We start from the raw sequence: 8,316 nt of genomic DNA on the forward strand, positions 1-8,316 counted from the left end.
GCAGTGGCTGATTCATTTCCAACGATGTGAAGAATTTATTCAATACAAAAAAAGTTAACATTTTTTTTTTACAGATGTCTGAGTGATCAACATAAGACATAGTGCAGTGAACTATGGGTGCTGTAAACTCAACAACATGACAAACACATACAGCACATATCACTTTCATTTTAAATAAAATTGCCTTAATGTTTTCCTGTAAAAACAAAAATAAACAAACAAAAAGTTTTAACTTAAGGCACTTACACCCTTTTTTTATGAATAGAGGCGAATTCGCGCCAGGCGACGCAAATGACGTGAAATGCACGACGCGTTTGCCGCAAACGCACGATATTCGCCTCAATCGCGTAAAATTTCAACTGAGCGGAAAATTCGCATGACGCGTTCTCGCGCAAACCAATCAGCAAAGAGTTTCTTGACACGTCCAGTTGAATCAGACAATAGAAGAGAGCATTATTGCAGCCGTCTGTTATTATATAGGTCAGGAGATAGAAAACAATTAAAATCAGTTGTAGTGGTAGTTGTATTTTATTTTGTTGCATGGCTACAGAGATGCTGCTATCAATAATAAAAATTATAGTAATATCACTGTATACAGTAGTAAAATGTAACACACACATTAATACAGGATCCTAGCATTATTCATCCTCCTCTGGATGGTGCTGTGAACCCAGACACGTCGGCATTTGGCTTTCCATTGTATTTGGGACTTTTTGACAACAGGTAGAAAACAGCGATTGTAGTTATCTCCACCATGGTTGATCGCGCTTGATTCACGCGAGTGACACGAAAAACATCCCGCGAGTAATCTACAGCGAGTGACACGATGCGCATATTCGCTTCGCGTCTGGTGTAAACACACCATTACAACTGTGCAGTGAGTTTTAAACATCATATTGCCTGTTTTTGCTTCATTTCGCCAACAAAAATAATTCCAAACAAAGCCACAGCACTGTTTCGCGTCTCTGAGCAACATGACGGTGTTTCGTTCCTGAATCAACCATGTAAATGATTCGGTTCAATGACAGTGACTCACTTATTATCAGTGACTTGCCGCCACCTCACATTAATACAGGATCCTAACGTTATTGATCCTCCTCTGGATGGTGCTGGGAACCTAGACACGTCGGCGTTTGGCTTTCCATTGTATTTGGGACTTTTTGACAACAGGTGCAAAACAGCGATTGTAGTTATCTCCACCATGGTTGATCGCGCTTGATTCACGCGAGTGACACGAAAAACATCCTGCGAGTGACGCGATGCGCATATTCGCGTCGCGTCTGGTGTGAACACACCATGAGTGGCGTGTAACACACACAAACGCAGGGTTCAGAGAACAATTTTGCCTCAGTGGCCAACCGAGAGAAGTCCCTTTTATGGATCAAGGAATTCAGTAAGGACTCTTCTGACCCTCTTCCCCTCTGCTGTGATGCAGTCACCTCTGAAATAAATCTGTGTGTCTGGCTGGTTGTCTTTGTCATGCTGAACTGCCTCGATGACTGTTCTCGTCCATCGTCTCCTTGGTGGCCTCACAGTAGTTATGGAGCACAAAACAGGCATAGATGACAAAGGGAAGGTCGTTTAGATTAATGTCCATCGCCCTTCTCAATGCTCCAAACCGTGCTTTCTGTCTGCCAAAAGCGCATTCGATGACCATGCTAGCTCGACATAAGGACAGTCCAAAATACTGTTCCTGAACAGTGCTCCCTCCATTTGCTCCTTCATCAGGTAAGGAAGTAAAGCATATGCTGGGTCTGGCCTCCTCGTGTTCTAGAATTATTTTTTTTGAGGAGGGGATCGTGCCATTTTTCAAATGTGTGTTCAGCGTGGAGTTTGCAAAAATACAGGCGTCATGGACACTACCCGGCCATTTCACTACGACATCAATAAATGAATACTTGTAATCACAGGTGGCTTGTATGTTAAGAGAGAATTTCCCCTTTCTGCTCAAGTAATCCATAGCATTTGTAGATGGCTGCCTTATTTCCACATGGGTCGCTTCCACGGCATCTATGCACTGAGGGATGCCATGGGCTCGGTGAAACCCTGCTACAAGTTCCTCTACTTTGGACTCTGTGACAGGTAACTGTATATACACAGGGCCCAAGTGGACTGTAATAGCTTCACACACTTGCCTTACTATTTTCGACACCACCTGTTTTGACAATCCAAAGGCGTTTGCTGTCTTGCGTAATCTCCCCTCATCTGCTAAATAGTACAGTGTGCAGGCAACTTTTTTGACAACACTGACAAGCGATCTCATTACAGTCGTCTTCCCTTCAATGTGTGGGCGAAGCAGCTCACTCAAAGACAACAGCAATGTCCTTGATAAATGAAAATTCTCTCGCCATTCTTCAGCAACAACCACTTCATTCTCAAAGTTGTCCCAACAACTAGAGGTCTTACCGGGTCTTGTCCAAAACCGGCGATGACGGCGGTGAGGTCTGTGTCGTGGGATTGTTGTCATAAGCAGTGACCTGCGTAGTGCTGCATTCTGACACCTCTGTTCCGTAATAAAATGGGATAACTGTGCATGTATCAATATACATGTTATAAGCCCTGTTAGCACAGTTTTTATCAGCAGTATTTTGGCTACGTCCGCCATTGCACAGACGCGCGTCATGTAAACAAAGGAGATTGCAGCGCACAATCTGACGTCAAACAAAGGAAATGACGGTGCGGACAAGTCAAAAACTCCTTTTTGTGACAACTATGACAATACTAAACCCGGAGTTTCTGAAAATCTTCACACTGGCAGGAGTTTTCAAAAATGTTCGGTTTCAGTGACCTGGTGCTGCGTTTGCATGTGGACGAACGGCCAAACCACGTAGAAAAAGCTGCGGTTTTAAAAATAACCGCGTTCGTGTGAGAATCAAAGTGGTGAAAAAATACCTAGATGAAGAAGAGAAAGGAGAATGGAAAGAAACTATGAAGTATTTTTTTTTTTAAATGTGGGGAGGTGAACCCTGGGCACGCCCGATCTCGGAAACTAAGCAGGTCGGGCCTGGTTAGTACTTGGATGGGAGACCGCCTGGGCATGCCAGGTGCTGTAAGCTTTTGGGTTTTCTTCACTACTTATCTAATACACTGGCCTTTATTTATGGTGGCTGATCTTTAAATAGCATCCCTCGCTTAAGGCCATACCACCTGAGGGCGCAATTAAGCTTACCAGGAAGTGTTTGTGTCTGCAAGACAGAGAGAGAGGCTCTCGAGTATTTTTTTGATGGTTTGTTTGTTTAAAAGTTTGTTAAAATCTACAAAAGTACTGAGTTCTTTTTTGTTTTTAACCACTTGCCAACAGCCTTGTGCTGTCTAGGGAGTGGTTTATGTAAAATGAGAGAAATGGATGGATTAATCGGTAAAGACATGGGAATGGCGGCAGACAATGGAAAAGACAACGACCAAGGAAATGGACAACGACTACGAGAACAGATTGAATTAAATAAGACTGAAAACAAGCGGAATTATGCAAAAGAGGCAACAGTAACTGTGGACATGGGAGAAGTCAACAACGGAAAAGCAGAGGATTTAATTAAAGCAGTAGCAGGAAAAGTTGGAGTGAGTAAGATACTTGCAGTAAGACCTAAACAAAATGGACTATATGAAGTGACTTTGACAAATGAGAAACGTGTGATGACATAATGGATGGACTGGAAATTAAAGGTACAAAATGTGAGGTGAAAAAGCTACAGGAGAGGGAGTACGTTGTTTCATTTATGCATCTGCCAGCCTACCTTGAAGACAGCAACATCATGGACATACTAGATGGGTGGGGGTAACCCCTATTTCAAGAATAAGGAGGAGATACTACCCGGGGACGGAAATAGAAGACGGGACGAGGTTTGTACGGGTGAAGTTCCCCAAGGAGGTGGTGTCACTCCCGTATAGTACCAGATTCGAGTGTACGGGAGAGGAAGAAGCAGAAGAGATGGAGGAAGGAGCCAGTACATCAGAGGGGGAACTAGGAAATAAGAGAACTGAACTGATGGAAGTGGAAAGCGGGAAAAGAGACAGTGAATTGGAGGAGGACAATGCTACATGTGAGGGGAGAAAAAGGTAGAAAGCGGAAAAGAAAGGTAAAGGACTCTCCGTAAACTAGCCCTACCCCTAAATCTACCCATCACACAAATTTTTTACATTTTCAGAAATCATTTTGTATGATTTATAAGCTTGTGTCCTCATAGGGACCTAAAAAAATTTCCCTACAAGGCCAAAGTTTACTGGTATTTCTATACCTGTAGGGACATTTGGTCACCATAACGTACGGAATACAAGTACACACATACACAAGTTTACATTTACATTTAGTCATTTGGCAGATGCTTTTATCCAAAGCGACTTACAAATAAGGACAATAAAAGCAGTCAAAACTAACAAAAGAGCAACAATATATAAGTGCAAATGACAAGTCTCGGTTAGCCTAACGCAATGTAGCAAGGTGTATATACGTATTAGCCTAACGCAACGTAGCAAGGTGTATATATATGTATATATATATATATATATATATATGCACACACACACACACATATACACACACACAAAGAAAAACGAGTAGACAGAATAGAAAAAATAGAAAGCTAGTGTTTTTTTTTTGTTTTTTTTAAACTATGTTGTAAGGAAATTAACTCTTTTGAGAGGGGAATCGAATCTGAAGATTCAAAATCAACCCTATTGAACTGATTCCAAATTTGATAGTTTACACTTTATCAACTGTTCGTCCAGCGAGACGTTAACATCAGTATATCTTAACAATTTGGATATTTGTATTATCCCTGGCCACAGTTTAACTTTAAATACACAACACAAGAAAAGAATTATTTATAATGAAACATTAATTTATTTGAACTACTCTATAGATGACATGGTACTACTAATGAAAACACACATACGCGCACACACACAGTTCGAAGGATGAGAGGTAACGGAGTTCTGAGGAAGTCCTAAAAGTCTAGTAAGTTATTCGTTCTTAGATCGCACCAAGAAAATCACAAAAGCAGAGATTTGGCTTATCTTTAGTTGCTTAAGATCAATTCAGCACCAGTTTTCCAGCTAGTAAGGAGAGCTTGTTTTACTTGTGTTTGAGTTGAGAGCTGAGAGGGGTTTTCCTCGTTGGCTAGTCCCAGGGAATCCCGGAGCCTCTGATTGGTTGCCGATCTGTCGTTTGGATGATGTCTTTTTTGGGAGAGCCCTCTTGGTGAATGGGTGTTGCTTGGTTACGGAGGAGCCTTGAAGTTCGTCTGAGAGAGCCTGAGTTTGCAAGACGTTCTGCAAAGTTATGAAGCTTCAACGAAGTGTTTGAGGATGAGGATTAACGGAGTTTGGCTGAAGTCCCAAAAGTCTAGTACATTTTTCGTTCTTGGATCGCACCAAGAAAATCACAAAAGCAGAGATTGGTTTATAGTTACTGCTTAAGATCAATTCAGCACCAGTTTTCCAGCTAGTAAGGAGACCTTGTTTGTTTACTTGCGTTTGAGTTGAGAGGGGATCCCTTTCATGGGAACTTCGAACTGCGTCCTCTAGGGGCCGCTATGGGGAACGCTTTTCAATAAAAATTAAGTAAATAGTGAAAAGTGGAAATAAAACGCCTCAATAATAGTGTTGTGTATGCTTTAGGTAGGTTTTTGTCCCAATAAAGTGGCATTCATCTAATACAATTTATATATACAGTATATGATAATTTACACTCAATATGTTATTGCATACTGTTTTATAATGTACTACAGTATTGAGGTATAAATATCTGCCACCTAACTACTATTTACACTCCTGTTGCTAAAGAAAATGCTGCTATTTTAGTGTAAACAGAATTGATCATTATTTGCACTTAGTGTAACTAGAATATATCGCTTTTTAATATATCGCCACTTAGTGTAACTACCAAAAATATCAATAAAGACAGCTCAGTGTTGATTTAGTTCTGTCCAATATGTAAAGTTAATCAATTATGAAATGAGTTCAATTGGGCAATATAGCATTGTTTACTAGTATGAAGCCTTATTAACAAGCCTTTGTAAAAAGAACAGTTAGCTCATTTGTTTCTAAGGTAACAACCATGACAGCTGTGCTGAATTAATGTTCAGTGTGTCATGTGACAGCACTTAAGCATACTACTCTGAAACATTTATTGCTTATTGTATACTGTTTCACACACTATTCTTTAAAAAAAAATAGGCAGTATGCACTGTGTAATGGGCAGTAAGCAGTAAGCAAGTATGCCATTTCGAACACTTGCTAAAGAAAATGCTATTTTAGTGTAAACAGAATTGATCATTATTTGCACTTAGTGTAACTAGAATATATCGCTTTTTAATATATCGCCACTTAGTGTAACTACCAAAAATATCAATAAAGACAGCTCAGTGTTGATTTAGTTCTGTCCAATATGTAAAGTTAATCAATTATGAAATGAGTTCAATTGGGCAATATAGCATTGTTTACTAGTATGAAGCCTTATTAACAAGCCTTTGTAAAAAGAACAGTTAGCTCATTTGTTTCTAAGGTAACAACCATGACAGCTGTGCTGAATTAATGTTCAGTGTGTCATGTGACAGCACTTAAGCATACTACTCTGAAACATTTATTGCTTATTGTATACTGTTCCACACACTATTCTTTAAAAAAATAGTAGGCAGTATGCACTGTGTACTGGGCAGTAAGCAAGTATGCCATTTCGAACACGGCCAGTGTTTCATGAAGCCTCGCTCTGCCTACCACTACTTTAATCATCAAACATAAAGGAACAAGGAAGAACACAGGAGAAAACCACAGAACAATCAACGAGAACAGAGACTGACAGAAAACACAGGATATTTATACAAGAGCAAACAAAGGGAACTTAACCAGATAATTAACAAGACGCACCTGAATTGAAACTCAAATCAATCTGTTACTATGACAACTAAAGAGTGGCAGGAAAAAATTAACTAAGGAAGACAAAGGAACCAATGAAAATCAAACAGAGAATCCAAAACAAATAGACATGTGACAATGAACGTTGTAACATTTCTAATATGAACAAACAGCACTCTAACAAACACAAAGAAATAATTAAAAAAAAAAACATAAAAAATTAAATAAAAGCAAAAAAGAACAGCAATCCAGCACATATTAAAAGTGATAAGTTTTGGGAGTTTTTTAAGCTACCCCAAATGTTGGAGATTGCACGATACCAGATGTCATAAAATGACAAAACTCTTCATATTCCTGACCAATGGGCAACTTCAATGGTGCATGTGTTTGCTTCTGGGAACATCCACTGGTTGCCATTTAGGTTCTCATGAAGAAATGTGATATTTGGATTCTCCTTGAAAAACAATTTTATTAAGCCTATACCATGCACTCCCGTGGAGTTATTAGCAAAAAACGAATTTGCTTATTACTGCGCCACATTGTGGCTGTTCACCAAATCCAAAGTGCGAAGTGAGAATCAGAGAAATCAAACTCATCAAACCTTGAAAAAAAAATTATATACCTCATTTACATTCAATCCAGACCAGCAAATACTATTATTTTTAGTTTAGTTTTAGAAATTAAATACAATGAACAATATGACCTTATTTACCTTAGGATTAGAGCTAAACTCTGCAGGAACGTGGATCTTGTGGGCCAGATTTGACGATGCCTGTTCTATGCCAATTATCATTTTGGGGAAAATGCTTCATTTATTATTATGGCAATACTTGGATAAAATATTTACATGGTTTCATTTATCAAAGTAGTTTTCCTTCATCATCACTAGAAAAACCTTGGGTTTATCTGCAGTTGCTGTTGTGGGAATATATTTTCAGTCTTTATTCTCCTCATACTGTGTAACAGATAATCATAGTTTTATATGCAAGGCTGATCTACCTCCTATGTTTCTGTTAAGAACTAATACACAAGTACATGGTGCACCCGGGAACTGGGAAGTATGCCGATACATGAGCAGGCAGAGAGGGAGATATAATATATCATTCACCTTAAAGCGGTCATTGGATGCCCATTTTGCACAAGTTGATATGATTCTTTAGGGTCTTAATGAAAAGTCTATAATATACTTTGGTTAAAATTTCTCAATGGTAGTGTAAAACAACACCCTTTTTACCCTGTCAAAAACAGCTCTTTTCACAGCAAGCTGTTTCAGTGCATTTCCCTTTAAGTGTTAATGAGCTCTGCTCACCCCGCCCCTCTCTTCCGTGGGGTGACATGCAGTTCTTTGAGAGACTGTAAACTTTAGCCGCATTCATCGTGAAACTTGCTAACTAGCAAATTATTAGGAAAGGCGATTTGCAAAATTCATTAAAAAAATGTATACTCACTTCTTCTGGAGGTGAG

At 39.4% G+C, this 8,316-nt stretch overlaps 1 long non-coding RNA gene across 1 annotated transcript in view; it reads left to right on the forward strand.

Annotated features, from left to right (window-relative positions):
- The window catches only part of LOC107655026 (uncharacterized), an 8,017-nt gene extending 1,971 nt beyond the window's left edge, over positions 1 to 6,046 (forward strand). The window contains exons 2-3 of the long non-coding RNA XR_001630384.1: positions 2,935 to 2,951; positions 5,976 to 6,046. This is a non-coding gene — a long non-coding RNA (uncharacterized LOC107655026). The remainder of the gene's footprint in view (positions 1 to 2,934; positions 2,952 to 5,975) is intronic.
- Positions 6,047 to 8,316: the final 2,270 nt, after the last annotated feature.

This window comes from Sinocyclocheilus anshuiensis, unplaced genomic scaffold (genome assembly GCF_001515605.1).
Source record: "Sinocyclocheilus anshuiensis isolate Anshui unplaced genomic scaffold, SAMN03320099.WGS_v1.1 scaffold1181, whole genome shotgun sequence".
Taxonomy (NCBI): domain Eukaryota; kingdom Metazoa; phylum Chordata; class Actinopteri; order Cypriniformes; family Cyprinidae; genus Sinocyclocheilus; species Sinocyclocheilus anshuiensis.